Source organism: Salarias fasciatus, unplaced genomic scaffold (assembly GCF_902148845.1).
Source record: "Salarias fasciatus unplaced genomic scaffold, fSalaFa1.1, whole genome shotgun sequence".
Lineage (NCBI taxonomy): Eukaryota > Metazoa > Chordata > Actinopteri > Blenniiformes > Blenniidae > Salarias > Salarias fasciatus.
The window spans coordinates 53,852-74,967 of NW_021941242.1; the positions used below are offsets into that span (position 1 = coordinate 53,852).

The 21,116-nt window shown below is 45.0% G+C and overlaps 1 pseudogene; it reads left to right on the top strand.

The window, feature by feature from the left end:
- The first annotated feature begins 710 nt into the window (after positions 1-710).
- LOC115384457 (carboxy-terminal kinesin 2-like) lies at positions 711-19,182 on the top strand (annotated as a pseudogene).
- The last annotated feature ends 1,934 nt before the right edge of the window (positions 19,183-21,116 follow it).

Below are 21,116 nucleotides of genomic sequence, written 5' to 3' on the forward strand. Positions count from 1 at the left end.
CCTCTGCGGGCCTCGCAGGCAGCAGCAACCTGTGGAGAATCAAGCTGATTGCTAGAGGCAGGACACCAGCTTAACATAAAATATTGCCTCCACACTTACCTGTTCATTTAAACTATAAGATCAATCCATTACCTAAATGATGCAACAAGCACCGAACTGACTATATTACAATGGCTCTTACACCTTTCATTGATGGTAAACTTCAACCAGGTCAAATTTTTCCATTACTCAACCTTTCCATAACCCCACCTCACAATTTTAAGCAGCGGTTTGTTTTGATTGTTGCACTTTAAAATACATGTTGATTTGTTATGTTTTCTTATTTGAAATAAATGTGTTTCTTTTTATAAACACTCAATCTGTTTTATTTATTGACATATAGAGGGTGGTTTTCCTCGTATTATAGTTTTATCGGTTTAACTTGCCTGAGTGGCTCAACTCTTCAGACGTTTGATTTTAACTGTAGCCTCGGCTTAGTAGACCATCTAAAGGGTTAGGAAATCTCTTCTTCACAGTCTGACAAAATAGGGGCCCCCAGACAACATCTGGCCTAGGGCCCCCATGAAGCTAGAAACGGCCCTGAGCGAAGGACAGAGTTTTCACATCAGGAGAGACTGTGTTAGCACGGAACTACGGAGGAGAACCTAAATGGGTTCCTGCTACTGTCATTGCTCAGACCAGACCAGTCTCCTACACCATCCAGACACGTCATGGCGTCTGGCGGAGACATGCTGACCAGCTCCTGTCTGCACCGCCAGGGTCAGTGGAGCTGTTCTCCAAAGATTCCGCAGAGGCATCAACTGACTTTACAGTTCCCCTTCACACTGAAGTCCAACACCCAGCTCCAGAGACATCTGCTCCAGCTGCTGATGGGACTTCAGATGGAAGTGAGGTCCTTCTGCATCCTCAAGAGAGTTCACCGTCAATGGACAGTAAGACTGATGCTCCTGCAGAGCGCCGGTATCCTGCACGAGAGAGGCGCCCTCCTGCACGGTTGAGTCTTTAGTGAAACAACTATCCCAAACCTACAGGGGCAGAATAATCCCCTTGGGATCAGTTGAGGGATCGAGGCAGTCTACCCTCATCCCTGAGTTTAGCATGTTAAGTGTGAAAGAAAAAAAAAAACATTGACACAAAAGAAGTTATTTTGATGCTTAGTTTTTGTGTTAACTGTTAAGTCATGTGTTACTATTGAAATAATATTTGTTTCTGTGAATAACTTGTTTGGTTGAAACAAATGAAAAACTGCAGTGAAAGTTTCTGTTATTTTTCTGGGTTTACATTTATTGTAAGAAGGGAGGAGATGTTATGTATTTTGTGCCACTAAGGCTGCCGTACTGAAGACGCACCCACGGCATTATGGGTAGTGTAGTTTATGTTTAAGAGTTTACATCCAGCGGTCCGTGTGTTTTGCTGTGTTGATCAATAAAAGAACTAAACGGCCACATGAGTCCGTGTTCTTGTTATATGAAGAAGCCAACCTCGAGATATAACACTCTCCACTAGGAGACCAGGTCCCTCCAACCTGTCTATCAGATGTACTCTGACACACAGATGAGCCGGGGCCAAATGACTTCCCTCCCGTCCAACACCGGTACAGGGGACAAATGACCCCTTTCCGGTCTCCTAGTGGTCAACAGATCTGTTATCCATTTTCAATTGGACGTCTCCAACGGCCTTTTCGCCTCTACGGTCCCAGCCTAGACCCGAGGGTGCAAAAGTGCTAAAAAAACCCTCTCCAGTCTCTCTCCCACTCCAAACACTAACACTGTGGGAGGATTGAAGTTTTATGCTGTGTATTATAGTGACCGGCACTACATCAGTCACTCGTCCTCCAACCAGTCCAGTATGGAAAGAACTCACCGGGTGCTTGTAGGAGTTTCCCCGAAAAGGAGGGAAACCAGTTCGTGGATCCTAGCGGTGGTCCGGACGGTAGGCTCAGACCCAGTCCCCATAGAGTCCGTCAATGGCGGCGGGGCTGCAGCAATTTGTCCGCAGGATGGCCAATCACCAGGTCTCTGTCCTCCGCCGGATTCCACTCGTAAGATCCTGTTTGTGACGCCAACTGTTATGGCAATTTTATTTAACAAAGGGCATCAGCTGGTGAGTTCGTTTTGGTTTCTTTTATTAAGCTGTACAGCAGGAGAAGTCACGCAGTCAACAGAGTAACAGAGTGAGTTCTGCCCTCGCAGGGGCGTGCAAGCCTCTAATAACTATCTGCTACGTTCACTCCCAGGGGCCTTGACTGCACCCAGCCGTAGGCTGGACACAGGAAGACTCCCACGAGTCCCGCAGCTGCTACGCTAAAATTATCAGGAAAAGTAAATTCTAGACAAAGCATTTGCGGTTCCCCACACATCTGAGTGTGTGAGAGCTACGGGTATTTGTAACAAATAAATCTAAGCACTGCAAAACAGTTCAGCATGCACTCATTAGAAATTCCCACCACACTCGATAGCCTGCCTGTTCCCTGCAGAGATTGGTTCCCCACGAGCTAATCAGCTACTCGGCAGGTATCAAATTGAGCACAACTGTGCTGGCTTCAGAAATGATTTTATGGATCTGAAATTTAACATACGCCTTCACTTGCGGATCCGATCTCTCCAGGGAAGGGGCTAGACTATCGAGGAATAACTGATCCTCGCTGCGTGGAGGTGGAGCTGTTGATGCGGGAGGAGGACCTGCCTGGTCCTGCTGGGTCCGTAGGACTTCCAGGAGCAGGTCATGGATCTCCCGCTGGCTGGGGTCGTCATCCTCCCGCACCCGTTTTCTTGTTCTTTTCCTTCCTGTATGTCCAAATAAACAATGATTACTGTGTGTTCAATGATGAAGCGAAAACATTATACAACGTAAACAAAAGAAAAGACAACAGGCCAAAATTTGACATGTACATACCACTCCCAGGTCTGGCCACTGAAGCAGGGGCAGCAGTAGCAGGGGCAGAAGACGGGCCGCGGGGAGGGGGGGGAGGCAGCAGGCCCCTCATCCCCATCATCAGACAAACGGTCATGTTCTGCATTATTGATCACAATGTACGAATGTTTCACAAAGCATTAAAGACATACACTCCAGTCAAAGAGTTCAGCCAATGTAAAGATCTCCACAACACTTTTTGGCACGTTTATTAGTTGAGGCTGTGAAAAAGAAATATTTGCTGAGTCGGACAACAGCCATCCTCTAGATAATCTGTGTGTTTCTGAACAAACCTGTCAGTGATGGGCCTGCCGTCTCTCCCTCCTCCTCCGACTCCCTCTGGGAGGTCCAGTCCTCCTCGACCCCCTGCTCCATGTTCCCGCTGGGGGCACGGGGAGCAATAAAGGGGTCAAGGAAAGAAAGGACCCCCAGGTACTTCCCCCTCTTGGGCTGTGCTGCCGCCCCACTCCTGGGCACTTTCTTTTCTCAGTTGTACGTGTCCCTGAGGTTCTTCCATTTCTTTTTACACCATTCGACTGCACAAACAGAAGTACATGAGACAAATTACATGAAATAGCTGCCTTGATTAATTGCTAAACAAACAAGACAGGTTATGCCAGTAAAGCCAGCCATGCTGGAGCAGTAATAGCAACTGTGAAACAGACAATCAATGTGAAATACAATACAATGCAATACAAGCAAGACACACGCTCATTCGTCTTCCTGTCCTTGTAGAAACATCAACCAAAGTCACCCTGGTGATCAAGCATCCCCTTCCCTCTGTACTACAGTGAAGATTTTGGAAAAATAGGTTTCACTGTATTTTATATGATTTTTTCTAATATGGACTAATATTAATTAACTGGTTAGGACTCCTTAAACTTAAGTAACTTACGTATTGAGGGATGTGTAGAAAGAATCCTCGTTTGTTTTTTCCTGTTCTTTCCTCACCATGTCCCGTAAACCTCTCCGATTTCCTTGGAAAACCACCCACAGCCAGAGGTGTAGTTTTTCATCCAGTTTGCCAAATAACTCAACAGAAATCCTCCCCCAGACTGGTGAAGAGTAGCTATGTGGTCATCACAATGCCAGCAGTTATAAATGCTCTGAGCAGCGCATCCTCTTATAAGACCAGTGTCCTCTGCACCCAGCTGGCCAGGGCCATCAATCAGGTGGTTGGATTCACCTGGTCCTTCTCCTTCCTGATGGGGGATGGGAGGCAGAGCCAGCTCACTGCCAGTTTTGACAGAACAATTACAAAGTATAAACCACTTTTTCCATTTATAGAACACCAACATCTGGAACCTGGAAATGCAATGTCATCTTACCCACCATCTTGTTTCAGGCAGAGGTAGTTGAACATAATGAGCCCCTCCCCTGGAAGAGATGTCCTCCACACAGAAACAATCTTTTCTGTTTTTATCTCATGCTTGCCTATGATGAGCTCAATGATGACTTTTAGTAACAGAAGGACTGTATGCACATGTAAAGATAAAGATGTTAAAGTTTCACCGTCCCAATTTAAAAGTTGTCCTACTTTACCCTTATTTACCCGGGGCGGCAGCAGCTCACTCCACAAGGACTTGGTCTGGGGACCGAAGAGGAGCTGGTTCCAATCCCGACCGAAAGTAGGTTTGGTAGCTGGAGAGGTGCCATCAGCTTTCCTGAGCACTGCAGAAGTGCCTTTGAGCAAAGCACCAAGCCCCAAAACTGCTCAGAAGCGCTTCTTCAGGAGGCAGCGAGCCGTCACTCTGATATCTCTCCATTAGTGCATGATCACAGGACTTGTTTGTGCATGTGCATGTATACCTCAACTCTATGTGTATGTAAAAGCATGTTCAACAACAGAGTGTAAAGAATTGAATTTCCGCAAATCATATAAAGTGAAACTTTTTTTATTTTGTTTATTTCTTTGCTGTAGTAGAGAGGGAAGGGGATACTTGATCACCAGGGTGATTTTGGTGTCAATACAACCAACAAAATGTGAGTTATTAAAGTTTTGAGAGTCCTAACCAGTTAATTAATGTTCGTCCACTTTAGAAAAATCACATAAAATACAGTGAAACTTTTTTTTCTGAATTCTATGCTGTTGTATCAAGTATTAGATCAGGCCAAGTTTTGTGGCTCTACAGTAAACAACAGATAAGTTCCAACAGCTGTTATTGTCCTTATACAGTAATCCACTCTATTAAGTAAATCAAATCAAAACGTTTCTGCTTAAGTTACAGCTTTCGTGTAAAGTGAAGGAGATCACCTTTCATGTTTTGTTCTCATTTTGTTGGTAGGTCTCATAACTTTATGGCGTTGGCTGTATTTTCAGCAACACAGCATTTCCCCTTGAAAGTATTTTATTCATAACTTTTAAAAGATATGACATGTAGTATGAATTACACGTGGTCCTTTATGTTTGTTGTGATTTTGAAGACTTCATTTGCCAGTTTGGAGAAGTTATTGAATTTTGCTTCACATTCTCTTCCGGTACGGTCATTTGCCGACGGTCCCGAAGCCGCTGAGCCTTCACCGGCAGCGGATTGAGACCAGTTGAAACTGTGTCGTAGCTCACAGTCGTCGTGACACTGATTAGAAAGAGGGGTCTGGTGTGTAAGTAGGTTGTTTTATTCACGAGTTATTGATCCGCAAAGTCCGAATCTGTGAATTTCTTCTAACTGTACCCAGTTTGGTCCCGGTGGGCCGCGGTCCTGCTGGCCTTGGTCTCTCCCGGTTGCAGCACACCTGATTGCAATGAGGGCTCGTTACTGAGCTTCTTCACAGGCTTGATGAAGACGTCAGCATCAGGCTGAGGTGGCTGAAGGAGGGAGACGCCTGGAGCATACAGGAGACTGGAGTCCCAGTGTCCCTGTTCTTGGTCTGCTTTTGCTGGAATACATCTGATGAGGAGCTTGATGGAGACCTCAGATTGTGATGTGCCGGTTAAAAAAGAGTGTAAATGTCAGATTATTTTATGCTGAAAGAGCATCAATGATGGTGTGGTGGTTTGGATTGATGCATCGTGGTTTTTCAGTTCTCAGTCCGAGCTAAACCTGCTTGATGTGAGTGAGACTGCTGCCTGCATGCTTTTTAGACTGGAATTATTGTGTTTTTGCTCACCAGCATGTCCCGGTTACCAGTTCTGTCGAGTGAGAGGATGTTAAGCAGCACCAGCTCTGCAGATGTCCAAGAGTTAGCTCCTGCTCAGGTTTGTATTATCTACAGTCTTAAAAAAATTAAGATGTCAGCTTTTCATTTGATAATGAAGCTGATTATTTACTCAAAATGTAAGAATATACAGTGTTATGTCATGTTGTATTTGAAAGCTGGGACGATGCTGGTATAGTTCATGCAGTGAAATTCATTGTGAGACATTCAAAATGGTGTGTGTGACTAAAACCCAGCTGTGGTTAATGTACATAAGAAAATAGACTCTGATCTTCCTTGAGAAGTGGAATCTCTGAAATGATGCTGCTGTTTGTCTGCAGAAGAGGATCCGTGAGGATCCAGAGCCGGCCAAACCTCAGACTGCAGACACAGTTATTGGAAGCAAGCGGTCTGCAGCGGCAGTGGCGGCAGCCAGGCCTCCTCTGTGGAAGTCACTGCTCACAGTCGCAGAACGAGTCGTGTTGTCGTTGGGACAAATCAGGCCGGAAGATGCTCTGAAAGAAGTTCAGATAAGACCTTTTGCATGAGTCGACCTTGCTTTCTTTCATACTTGTTTCCTGTACTGTGACCTGGTCTTACTGGGATCTGTCTCTGTACGTCACGCAGCTCGGCCAGTCGGAGGTGCAGGAGCTGCCACTGTGGCCGTCGGACCGTCCAGAGGTAAATCATAGAGCATGTCCTATAAAGGCTCTCTTGGCCTTGATGTTTCATTGGTTCTTAATCTCGTCTTGTTCCTTCAGGTGTTGTCAAACCTTCTGTCGCTTCCACTGCAGCCAAAGGAGCCAACATGAAACCACCTGCAGCATCCACAGCCCCGCAAACAGGTGACCCCTCCAGTCCCCTGCTTCTCATGTGACAGAAACCATAATCCTGCATACGAGTCATCGAGCCACAGTCGGTCTGTCAGAAGCTGGCGCTGGTCCCACCTGGTTCTGGAGTTGATGACAGTATTTCACATCATTTATTAGTCTGAAATGTTGACAGAAAAATTCTTGTGGTGCAGAATCTTTGGCTCAGTAAGAGTTGATGCCGTCCGAGCAGGAAATGCTTTGTGACGACCTCCAAAGTGTCCCAGTGGGCTGTGATCCGGCGAAGTGGGATTCGACCGTTAGAGCTTCTTCTTTCTTCATGTGAAGTGTCTCCTCTCTCTGGGCCTTGCTTCTTCCAGGTGGGAGCGGCGCCCCCCGGCGCCATGCCAGGGACCTGAAGAGAAAGGTGAGCGACATGGAGGACAAAATCCGGAACCATCAGACCCGGGTCAAGTCCGTCAACCAGGAAAACGAGGTGCTGAAAGGCTCGGTGGCCCACAGCCAGATTAAAGAGTTGGGAATGGAGGAAGAGCTGAAGAAGCTGAAAAGCCAAATCATGTGAGAGGAGCGTTCACTCTGGACAACTTTGCCATCTGGATGTTTTTCATTTGTCCCTAAGCGAGTGCTGCTTCTTTTCCTCTCACTTCAGTGACGATGAGACGGAGTTGGAGAAGGTGTCCTGTGACAAGAGCTGCCTGGAGAAGGAGCTCTGCCACCTGGAGAGCAAATAGAGTCATGGAGGCTGTGAATCCCTCCAGGCACGACAAACACAAGTGGTCTTTGAACTGATTTAATGAAGTTTGACGAACTCCATTACAACCGTGAAAACTAGAAGCAAACAATACAATTAGCATTTCAACTCGCCGTATACAAACAGATCACAAACAAAACAATAAAATACCTCGTTGGCTGCATGCCTACAACGAAGGGATATCATCACCGGATCCTGCTTCGTGTTTCTTGACGGAAAATGTAATCCTTTTGAGCCAAATGGCGAGGTAATTCAAAACACCGTGTCGCCGCCAACAGAGAAACAGCAGTCCAAACCGGAAGTGAACGGCACTTACGTCACCCTTATAACCCGAAACCGAGACATGCAGCACACAATAATCACTTTACAATTAAAACATATTTCTAATAACCCTCCAATAAATATGAAATTGCAAATATAAGCAACAATTATAAATAACTATGGACACTAAAAAATGATGCATTTACACTCCCACCAAATTACACAAACCTTGCAGTGGAATTTCTCAAACCATTATCATTAAGGAGCAGTGCATTACCATAAGAAATTTCTCAAACATTACTTAAAACATGGGTTATTTCAGCAAACAGTGACTTTACAAGTAAGTATTCACCCTTTTTTTCTTTTTTTCCTTTTTTTTTTTTTTTTTTTTTTTTAAGGTAAAGTCACCGGTGTCAGGCAAGTAAAAAACACATTTCAGAAACGAAATAACACTCCTATTTCAAAAATTAAAGGCGAGTACTATATGGATAAGTACTATAAGCTTGAAGAAATACTCTAGTTTGCTTCTATTAAAGTGACAACCTTGTGTATGGGTCTTTCTAGATAGATTGTGCTGGTTGTAGCCTTCCCTTTGTTGTCATATATGGTGCGGCTAACTAGCAACTTCAACTTTCTGACCCTTCCATCCTTTCCTGGATAGACTTCAGTCACTCTTGCCAGTTTCCACAAATTGCGTGGTGCTTGTTCGTCTTGGAGAAGGACAATATCATCGACTTTAGAGTTCCTTCTGTTCTTGCACCACTTCTGTCTTTGTTGAGAAGATATTCTTTCCTCCATCTGGTCCAAAACTCATTAGCCAAATACTGAACTCGACGCCACCGCTTTTGTAAGTAGAGATCTTGCTTGATGAATTTTCCAGGTGGGGGAAGAGCAATTGTTGACTTCATAGTAAGGATGTGGTTTTACTTGGACTCTGAATTGAAAGGTGTCAAACGTGACACACCACTCAACTCCAAGAGCTCTTTCCACATGTAATGCTCCAAGGTCCATGGTTTGTTCTTTGACTGCAGCACATTCTTCCTTTGGAATGCTTGCCATGACACTCTTGCTGTTTGAGACAAATTTGTGCAGTCTCAGATTTCCGGTACTGCAAAGCTCTCTTGCTTCTTTGACAAGTTGGATGGCTTTGTTTTCATTTGCCACACTTGTTAACCCGTCGTCCACGTAGAAATCTCTTTGGAAGAAGCGTCTTGTTTCTTCACTGAATTGACCTTTTCCTTGTGCTGCCAGATGTTTGAGGCCAAAGTTGGCACAGCCAGGAGACGAGGCTGCCCCAAACAGGTGGACTTTCATCCTGTAGACTGATGGTGCTGTGTTCATGTTGCCATTCTCCCACCATAGGAAACGCAGATAATCTTGATCCTCCTTTCTTACTTGGAATTGGTGGAACATTCTTTCGATGTCGCACATGACTGCAACAGGGCTCTTGCGGAAACGGCACAGGACACCAACCAGTGTATTAGTCAAGTCAGGACCAGTGAGCAGATAATCATTGAGAGACTTGTCTTGGAACCGGGCAGAACAGTCAAATACAACACGTACTTTTCCTGGTTTCTGCGGATGATACACCCCATGATGAGGTATATACCAGGCCGGACTGTTGTTGATTTCTTCTTGGGGAACCTTTTCTGCGTCCCCATGGGCGATGATATTCTCCATGAAGGTGCAGTAGTCCTTGTAATAGTTTTCATCTTTCTTGAATCTTCTTGCAAGACAATTCAGACGATGTATTGCACTGACTTTGTTACGAGGTAGCTCTGGACGTTCACCTTTGAATGGTAAGGGCATCTCGTAGTGACCATTCACAGTTTGTGTGATGGTTTCCTTCAGTTTTGAGAGGAATTTTAGGTCGTCTTGTGAGATGGGATTGTCTTCTTTTGCTCTCTCTGAGAAGTCAGACTCAAGCATCTTGATAATGTCTGTGTTGGCAACTTCTTTTATTTTGAGCCGACTCACATAATGCACTTCTGTTCTGAAACTGAGAGAGGACTTCACATCTGGAGTGACTTGTCTAACTTCGACGTGATGACTTGACCCTATGGCGTCGCCATAATCTACACAGGGACTTCCACACCCTACAATGCTCCATCCGAGGTCTATGCGTTGTGCATAGGGCTGATTTGCTTTGTCAGACACAACTTCCCTTGGTAGAAGTGCTTGTGAGCAGTTATAGCCAATGAGCAGGCCCACCTCACAGTCTAGTAGAGGTGCGATCTTTCCTTGAAGGTGCTTCAGGTGGGGCCAGGCTTTCGCTTTTTCATTGGTGGGTATGTGATCTCTATTGGCTGGAATAAACTCCCTAGTATAAGCTGGTGGTAAAGTGATCTTCTTTTTTGAGTAGTAGCCACGGACTTGTAAATTGTTCACCTTGAATGAATTCACAGTTGAGGTTGCAGTCATTGTAGTGAGCTTGAGCTTGATTTGGTCTTTGTCAGCCTTTAGTGTATCAGCAACTTCACTTAGAATGAAGGTAGAGTCGCTTTGTGAGTCCAGCAGCGCATACACCAGAACTTCTTCTGCTGGGTAGGTTGTAGATGAGAGCCACACTGGTAGTATTGCAGAGGTAATTGCGCCATCTTCACCAATGATTGCTCTGTGTGCTGTAGCAGCTGTAGAGGTTTCTTCATGTGATGATTCAGTTTCATCTGAGCCTTTATTTGATCTTTCTTGGGTGTATGCTAGTCTTTTGTCACCTCTGGCTCTATCTAAATGAAGACATGTAGGGTGTCGCTTGTGGCAAACATCACACTCACTTCTTCTACTGCATTTCTTTGAGTGATGGCCAGGCTTCAGACAGCCAAAGCACAGCTTGTTTTCTTTCACAAATGTTACTCTATTCTGAACTTCTTCTTTCATGAACTTTCTGCATTTGAGCAGGGTGTGTCCAGTTTTATCACAGAAGGCACATGTTATGATCTCCCTTTCATCTGAGCTTGTAGCCATCACCTTCGCTCCTACAAACCTATTCCCTTTACCTTTTGGGTTCTCCACATCTCCTTGCTTGACTGACTGTAGAGATGTGATGGGGTGACAGGCGATCTTTACTTCTTTGACAAGAAATGCAACGAACTGGCTAAAGGTGGGAAAATAACCATTTTGTTCTTCAATCTCAACAGATCTCCGGTTCCACCTGGCCATTAACCAATCTGGTAATTTGGAGAGAATCTTTCTGTTCTCGTGGCAGTCATTTAAGATTTCCAGAGTCTTGAAGTGAGTCATGGCGGCCTCACAACTACGGAGAAAATCAGTGAATCTTCTGAGCTCAAGGCTATCTTTAGGTCCTATCTTGGGCCATGTGTGGAGCTTATCTCTGTATGATTGTGCAATTGTGAATGGGTTTCCATATCTCTCGTCCAGAAGCTCCCATGCAGCAACATAGGCGGACTCTGTGCCAAGTAGGAAATAGCCATCAATCGCTCTTTTCGCTTCTCCATCCACATACCTGCGAAGGTAGTAGATCTTTTGGCTTTCTTGAATATTCTTCTGGTCGATCAATGTGCGAAATGACAGTCTCCAGTCACAGTACATCAATGGATCCCCTTTGAATACTACAGGTTCGGGAATTGGGATTCTGTTGGCACTCACAACATCAGATAACACCTTGACAAGCTCAGTTGTGCTTTCACTTGAGGAAGAGATTATGGTTCTTGGTGCAGAGGGCACATACTGAGATGGATGACTTGGAGCAGATGCTTCTTTAATTGTTCTTAACTCACCACCCAGTACAATGTCCTTCTTCTCTTCTTCTGTGATCTCCACTTGATCATACACGTCTATTCTGGCTTGTGCGGCATTTAGATCTTTTACAGTCTCCAAATGTTGTATCTTTCTTTTCTTTTCGTCAAGTGTTCTTTGAAGTTCTGCATGTTCCGCTGCTAGTTGAGCCTTGATTTTAGCTTCCTCTTCCTCTCTCTGTATTCTTCGTTTCAAATGTTCAGCTTCCATTTCCTTCTCTTCAGCTTCTTGTTCCAAGCGACGTCGCACGGCTGCTGCTTCTTGTTCAGCTATTCTTTTCTTAGCCTCCTCTTCTAGTTGCTGTATTTCACCTTGTTCTCTTTCTTGTTCTTGTGTCACTTTGAGAATGGCTTTACTTGCAGCAACATCAGCAGCAGCTTGTTGACGTCTTTCAGCGGAAGCATTTGAATGTAGAGAGGATTTCTTGCAGTCTGAAATGAGAGAGCTGGTACTTGAATTAAATAGAGAACCTGCTTCAGGCCAGTCTTGTTCTGGTGTCAATCCAGCCAGTTGTTTTGAAGCTGTGTCAATGATGAACTTGGATATATGTGTACACTGGTCAATTTTCTGACGCATTTCCTGGTTTGGTGCAGAGATTTTCCTTAGATCCTCATAAATACGCTGGACATCTGCAGACTGACCTTGGACTTCCCCAATGATGTCGTTGAGCAGAGCATCTGATGCCGACTCTGTTGATTTAGATAATCGCTTCTTGGAGCATTTAACAAGTGTTCTCCATTTATCATATGCATAGTAGAATCTTTGTTGTAGAGATTTCACCCGTTCTTCTTGCATCTCTCTGCCCTTCTCTGTGAGGGTTCTGGTCCTTTTACTTCTTCTTAACGTCGGTTCTTCAGCAACATCACTGGCTTGAATCTTTTCAGACTGCTCTTGTTGAATCACAGTATCAGTGTTTTCTTTTTGATCAATATGTGACATGTTATATAAGTAAATGTGACTGACTATGTGAAACTAATGACCTTATAAGCATGAAATATTAGTGTTTACTGATTAACAATTAATTTTAGAATTATTTTAGAAAACACCTGTAAATTAATTGATTTTAACTTGTCTATTTATCAAATAAACGTGGATCAAAGAGATTTTAAGAGACTTTAATTTCAAAACACACTTATCTTAAAGCACACATAAAGTTCAGTCCCAGTCAGTTGAAAACACAACAAACTCACGTTTCAGTACCAAATAACATGTATATAGCGCACTCCAGTGGCGGTTTATGGTTACTGTCTTTGATCGGCACGGTATAGTAACACAATAACTTTTATTACATTTGCAAATTACTTGGGTCACTAACTTGTTAAGTGTCCAAACCCTTATGGTTTCTTAATGCAAATGTAGCTCCAATGCAATCTTCTTGCCCTCTAAGTGCGTCCAATCTTTGGCTGAACTTAGCTTTCACTTTCACTTTGCACCGCCGTCATGAGGTCATGCCGTTCCTGGCGTGATGATCAGACTCCGGTGCCGTCTTCAGCCCACTCGCGCTGGTGAAGCAGGTCGAGTTTTCACTTTGGATCCCTCCAGGCACGACAAACACAAGTGGTCTTCGAACTGATTTAATGAAGTTTGACGAACTCCATTACAACCGTGAAAACTAGAAGCAAACAATACAATTAGCATTTCAACTCGCCGTATACAAACAGATCACAAACAAAACAATAAAATACCTCGTTGGCTGCATGCCTACAACGAAGGGATATCATCACCGGATCCTGCTTCGTGTTTCTTGACGGAAAATGTAATCCTTTTGAGCCAAATGGCGAGGTAATTCAAAACACCGTGTCGCCGCCAACAGAGAAACAGCAGTCCAAACCGGAAATGAACGGCACTTACGTCACCCTTATAACCCGAAACCGAGACATGCAGCACACAATAATCACTTTACAATTAAAACATATTTCTAATAACCCTCCAATAAATATGAAATTGCAAATATAAGCAACAATTATAAATAACTATGGACACTAAAAAATGATGCATTTACAGAGGCCCTGCGGGACAGCCGGGAGACGGAGCTCCAGGCTCTGACGGTGAGGCTGGCTGCTGCCGGGGTGGGAGTACCGCAGGTCAAAGGTCAGCAGACAAACGGCTGCTTCCTGTGTCCAGATGAAGCTGTCCGTGCAGGAGTCCACGCGGGCCCGCCTGCAGGCGACACTTCAGTCCCACACAGGCGAGACGGCAGAAACTCAGAAGAGCTACAGCTTCAGCTTCGACCGAGTGTTTGGGCCGGGGGCTTCACAGCAGGAGGCGAGCGCCTGCCGCCCGCTCTGCGCTCGTCTCCCGCAGAAAGAGAGGCTGACTGGAGCCCGTCTCCGCTGGTCTCTGACGAGATCTGGCTGCTGGTGCAGTCGGCCCTGGACGGCTACGACGTGTGCTGCTTTGCCTCCGGCCAGACGGGCAGCGGGAAAACGTTCTCCGTGGAGGGGGAGGAGTTTGACGACAACAGGGGGCGTATTCCCCGAGCCGTGCAGCAGATCTTCAGAGCAGCCGAGAAGCTGGGAGCACGAGGCCGGGAGGTTGGTTCTGGGTATCATTCATGAAGAGAAGGGAATTAGCAGCGAGGAAAGAACTCGTGTGGAACTCTGTCCTTTATTTCAGTTCACCTTCACCTTCACAGCCAGCTTTGTGGAAATCTACAATGAGACCTCCTGTGCACCGGCAAGGCCAGCCAGAGGCCCGAGCACCAGATCCGAGAGACGGCCAACAACGAGGTGACGATCAGCAGCCTGTCCTACAGGACGGTCTCCACCGAGGACGAGGTGCGGCAGCAGGCAGCAAGTAGCGGATAACTCGTGACCTGGTGAAGAAGTGTGAGTGCTCATCGGAGGACTCCTCCTCCCGCAGGTTCTGGGTCTGATCGCCTTGGCCAAGCACAACCCCGCCACGGCGCAGAATGACCGCTCCTCCCGCTCCCGCTCAGTCGTCCAGCTGGATATTGAGGGAGTGAACGCTGGCAGGGAGGTCAAGTGTGAGTGTGATCTGCTTTAAATAGCCTTAATAGTGGGTCGTTTCATAGCTTTGTGTTATTGAAAGGTGCATGTGTTCATTCTGTGTGTGTTCGTGTGCGTGCAGCCACCCTGTGCCTGGTGGAGCTGGCTGGCAGTGAGCAGTGAGCGCATGGTGAACAGAGATGGGAAAAGTACTTACATTCTGTACTCAGGAAAAGTACAAGCACTTGTGAAAAAAACGACTTTGGTAAAAGTACTCATTGAAATAATTACTCAAGTAAAAAGTACAGACTATGAAATGTACTTTTAGAGTAAAAGCACAAAGTATTTCGTTTTTACCAGTCGTGTCTGTAAAATCAACTGTAACCTCGAGGTTACAATTTGTGAGGTTAAGAGCTTACCCTCACATCATACAATGGCTAAAAGTGACACAGATCAAGTCCTAACAGGTTAATCGCCTTCAAATTAAACACTTGCACCACTACACTTTCATAAGTAACGGATCTACAAGCTCATGGCACAGCAAGTGCAGCACTATGAGCTGCAGATCTGCCATTTTTTGAAAAAAGAAATTGCAAATTGTTGAATATATCTTGGTTTGTGCTGATACAGATACAGCGCTGCATAGCGTGCCTACACGGGGAGTCGGAGCAGCGCAGCACAATGCAGAGCGGTGCTCACACAGCACACGGAGCGTCGGGGCGCCTATACCCACAGCCCGCCCTGATTGCACTAATAATAATAAAAAATACAAATAATTAAAAAAAAAAAAACAGCGCAGGCAGGTAAAACAACACTTATTTTTTTCCTCCACACTGAAACACAGACTGGAACAAAGTGTCGGTAACTCTAAACATCAAACAAATGAAGTATAGTTCAAATGACCAGAACCAAACCCTCTTCTAACAAACGGGCTAAAGCATGCCATTTATTTATATCTATAATCTCTGCAGATAAGCTCACATTTTTTGGCTAAACAGTTTCTCACATTATCTGCTCAAATTAAATGAAACAGGCTTAATTGCACTGTGTCGGTCTGTTTCACAGCGCAACATCCATGCAAAAACAAACATTAAATTAAATAGAATTAGCCTTTTAGATAAATAAAAATAATATAATAATAACCTAAAATATTACAATTAAACGAAATAAAAGTCAGCATTAAAAATGAGAATTGAGTAACAGAACCGTCTTTTATCAGCCCAATTATCTGGCTACTTACCCGTTTAAGGTGGAAAGCCATGTTGTTGTGAAGTGATATGAAAGGACACAATCTGCATTTGACTTTTTTTGGATCATCTTTGACTTGGACTGAAGTTCTGTTTTTTTCCCTGACATTTTGAGCACACAAGTTCAGCCAAATCACCACCGAGACGCTGCTCTGTGACGGAGCTCTGCGCAAAATGGGATTGTGCCACTCACCATGGTGGTTCATTCACAGACACTAAATAGATAGAATATTGAATAAAACTACAAGTTAAGTAAATTTTTCCACAGTATATTTGATAGGCTAACATGTATATCAAATAGGCTTTATATCATGTTTATTTGGAAAAAAAACAAGCAATTCTATGTAGAATCAGTCATTCAGCACCCCCATACAGCTGGAATGGAATGGTCCTCGTTTAATAACCACATTTTTTCGATGCTTCGACTGCGTGACTGGCCGTCGAATCAGGCCCCTTCCAACGAATCATCGACTATCTGAGGACACCCCTACTGTAGCCAATGAAAAGAACGATCATGGACAGCGAGCCAATCACAAGTTGGGATGTATGGAACCGTGAGTAATGTTTCATACAATTGGCGGAGCCTGTGGAGACATTTTAATTCTTTTTTTAATCGTTGTCGTGCATTAAAAGTAACGAGCCTGTTTTGAAAATGTACGGAGTAAAAAGTACAAATACTTGTGTTAAAATGTAGCGGATACAAGTAAAAAGTACTCAGAAAAATAAATACTCAGTAAAGTACAGATACCAAAAAAAGGTACTTCGTTACTTGTACGTCGTTATTTCCCATCTCTGGTGAAGAGCCGGTCGCAGGGCGAACGCTTCAAGGAGATGACGGCCATCAACGGCTCCCTGTCCAACCTGAGCATCGTCATCTCTGCGCTGGCCAACAAGGTCCGTGCTGCTCTTCTAAAGTGAAGCAGACATCGTTCAGAGAAGGTCGCCGGTTGAGCTTCACTGTTGCTTCTCTTCCAAACAGCTTCTTCCCCTGGGCCATACGCATTGCAAACACCCACGGACACAGAAACGCACACTCACTTATGAACAGACTCCCATAACCCCCCCCCCATGGACTAAATCACTCAACTATCTCCTTGCACTTTAAGAGTTTGTGCCTCATGTAGCATGATCACCACTCTGTTACACTGTTATTTATTACTCTTGCATCTTGTGGATGCGTTATGCAATTATATCTGCCCTTGTATTTTTTTCTGTTGTTACCTAATGTCTGTGTTGTTTTCTGTTTTGTCTCTGATGTCTTTCCTAAGTTTTCTTGTCCTTGACTTTTTAATCGAGGTGAATTGTAGCTTTATATGAGCTCCCATGTAATTTCGTTGTACCCCCCCGTGCAATGACAATAAAGTCTATTCTATTCTATTCTATTCTATTCTAGGAGAGCCACATTCCCTACAGGAAGTCCAAGCTGACCCACCTCCTGCAGGGATGCTTGGGAGGAAACGGCATGACGTGAGTTGATCATGATCAGCTTCCTGCTGCTTGATAATCTGAATCCAGGAGGATGATCATTCCACTGCTGGCTAAACCAGCTAAACTAATGTAACGGAGGAGAGTTCTACACCATATTCCACTTGTTTAAATGTTTTTCAAGCCTTTTAAAGTCTCTGAGAAAATGGTGAGTGATGGAAACCCCACCATCATGATTGGAACACATCATCAGCCAGTGCAGCATCTCTTATCTCCTCTAAACACCGTAAATAACAACCTCCACAGCTTCCACTCTCCATGACAGAGAACTGTTGAGTTTCTCTTGTTCTTTCCTTCTTGTTCCACCAGAGGGAGCTGCTGTGCCACACTTTGATAATCAGTGCAGTGGACATCAACCTCCTGCTCCTGTAAGGAAATGGGCATCTCTGAACCTGGTGTTTGAATCTTTCCAGCCTGATGTTTGTGAACGTCGCTCCAGAGCCGGACAGCTTCGGGGAAAGTCTCGACTCTCTGAGGTTCTCCAGCGAGGTGGGTGAACCTGGTGAAGAAGACTTTCATGACGCCACTGTCGATGTGAACCAGTGTTGACCCTTCCTGTGTGGAGGAGGAAATACCTGTGATCAGAGATGGTTTCAGAATGAGGCAGCAGTGACAGAAGGTCTGTTAGACAACATTGAAAATGTCCTTTTTGTTTCCAGGTGAACGACTGTGTGACGTGTGTGTGTGTGTGTGTGTGTGTGTGTGTGTGTGTGTGTGTGTGTGTGTGTGTGTGTGTGTGTGTGTGTGTGTGTGTGTGTGTGTGTTGGTGGGGGGCGGGTGATGATGCCCTGGATCTCGGGGTGCGTTCCCGGAGCACAGGGGGGTACTGGCCTGGGGTGGGTCGCCGCCCGTGTGGGCCGGTTCTCCCGAGTGGGTCATGGCCTTCCGCCTGGGTGGGGGGTCGGTTCTTGGGCCTTGGGTGGACCGGCCGTGGCTCCGCGGGGGGCCGGGGTCCCCGGCCAGGGCTTTCCTCTGCCCCATTTCTGGACTGGAGCGGGGGCGTCTGCCTGGGGGAGCAGCTTGGATCCGGGCTCTGGGATGACCACCGGCTGTCTGGGCTCTGAGGGCCTCTCTGGCCTGCTTCTGGCCTTTTCAGGGGTCAGAGGTCATATATGCATGATCACTATCACCATCATATTTACATGATCACGCTGATCTTTAATCACTCTTCACATACTGGGTTACCTTGTCTTCTGGTGGGGGTTAGAATAATGGTGATCTGCAGTAGCCCTCTCTTGATGCACGTCCACCAGGGTGATTTTGGTGTCAATACAACCAACAAAATGTGAGTTATTAAAGTTTTGAGAGTCCTAACCAGTTAATTAGTGTTCGTCCACATTAGAAAAATCATAAAATACAGTGAAACTTTTTTTCTAAATTCTATGCTGTTGTATCAAGTATTAGATCAGGCCAAGTCTTGTGGCTCTACAGTAAACAACAGATAAGTTCCAACAGCTGTTATTGTCCTTATACAGTAATCCACTCTATTAAGTAAATCAAATCAAAACGTTTCTGCTTAAGTTACAGCTTTCGTGTAAAGTGAAGGAGATCACCTTTCATGTTTTGTTCTCATTTTGTTGGTAGGTCTCATAACTTTATGGCGTTGGCTGTATTTTCAGCAACACAGCATTTCCCCTTGAAAGTATTTTATTCATAACTTTTAAAAAATATGACATGTAGTAGGAATGACACCTGGTCCTTTATGTTTGTTGTGATTTTGAAGACTTCATTTGCCAGTTTGGAGAAGTTATTGAATTTTGCTTCACATTCTCTTCCGGTACGGTCATTTGGAGGTATGCCCAGGCCGGTAACACGACGGTCCCTAAGCCGCTGAGCCTTCACTGGCAGTGGATTGAGACCAGTTGAAACTGTGTCGCTGGGATGAGGCTCGTTCGGAGGAAAACGAGGTTGTAGCTCACAGTCGTTGTGACACTGATTAGAAAGAGGGGTCTGGTGTGTAAGTAGGTTGTTTTATTCACGAGTTATTGATCCGCAAAGTCACAATCTGTGAATATCCTTCTAACTTTACCCAACTGGACTGATGGACTGGACAACAGATCAAAATAGATTGCCTTTTTTAGGGACCGAGCCCGGAGGGCAAGGTCTCTGTTGTTCTTTCTTCGTTTCTTATTATTTTACTGCCCGGAACTACATTGCAAATTAGCGCCCCTAAACATGCACAAACACTCACCTAATTTGGCAGGCACATCCAGACTGGCGTAAAATTTTATACAATGGAAAAATTAACCCCATAACCCCACCTCTCTAGCGCCACCTTGAAACAGTAGAATAGCCACCACAGCCCACAGGAATGTCGTAGAGAGATCAAACCAACGCTCACGCGTTCGTCTCCTCGAGATCTAAAAATAACGATTTGATTTTTTTACCTAAATCCAACAGGAAGTCCGATATTTCCCTTTCAGTGTAAAATTTGGCGAAAAATGACTCCCCACGAAAAAATTATCTTGTCCGAGACCGTTTGTCGTAGAGACGTCAGAGTGGCGCCCAGTAATAGGACAAGTTTCTCTACAAAAGCTGTTAAAAACTTTCTCAAAAGTCTTACGGTGTGGATTTCATTAAGCCTTAAAGTTGGAAGTCTGAAATCCTACCTTGCTCCTGCCCTCATCTGTTATAATGGGAAAAAAAGAAGAAAAGTCGCCTTTTTTCAGCACCTCAAACAAGTGTTGACTGGGGGACGCCGCCTAGTTCGCCTAGTTCCCCTATTCCCATTCAAACCGCGGCGCACAAACGACGCCATGACTGCATTTGAACTTCATGCCACTAGGTGTGCTGTTTGCATGTTCAGCCTTATTTTACACAGACACCACAGAGGAAGAAGGGCTGCAGGCTCTCTCTGCATGTTGTTAGAAAAAGAGTGTGAGCCGGCAAGACGTGGTGAAATGTTCAGTGATGCGATGCAGCGTTTTTTCAATAAAAGAGAAGAACTGAACGACCGTTTCCGCATTTTCTGTACGTCGTATCAATTAAACTGTGTCACAAGTAGTTCCTGGACTCAAAAGACCAAGATTCCTTGCGGATAGAACATGGCAGAACAGTATTTCATGTCCCTTTCGACGGGTTTTAAAGCTGAATATGAGCATATTCAGGGTTTTACACGTGTTTATATGGCTGTGTGCCATGTAATGTATTGTAGCAGTCCAGGAAAAGGAGGCTCAGGCGTATATCCAGTTTGTGGCTCGTTTATTAGCACAAGTGGTTCAGCAAAAGGCATTTCAGTACATGTGCGTCGCTCGCGCCCGAAACAGACAAACAGGAACTAACTTTCGCCCCGGAAACCCCCCTACCCCAGAGTCCTCCCACAAAAGTTCCAGGTTAATCCGCCTCTCAGGGAGGCCCACTATATAAGTCCGCTGCAGCAGCCGCTACACTACCCCCCCCCAACAAAAGTCCTCGCCCTCGAGGACAGCCTCGGGAGACAACGGTCAAACAACAAGTGGAAATAAACCCGGCGAAAGAGAAGGCAGCAAGAGGACAAGTGCAAAATGCTCGTAAACAAAATCATACTCACACAAAAAAAAAATAAGAGCCACAGTAACAATAACTTCAGAATCAAAGTAAACAGTGCAACAACCCATCAACAAATCAGTAACAAATTTTCATGAACAGACCAAAAACACTTTTTTTTTTTTTTTTTTTTTTTTTTTTCCAGTTTCACACTCTTTAGTCCACAGACACAACAAAGTCCTGCAAGTGAGCCGGGGGCCTCACCTGCCGCTTTGGCCGCGACCCTGTAGGGGATGGGGGTGGGGGACCAGGGCTGGGGCCCAGT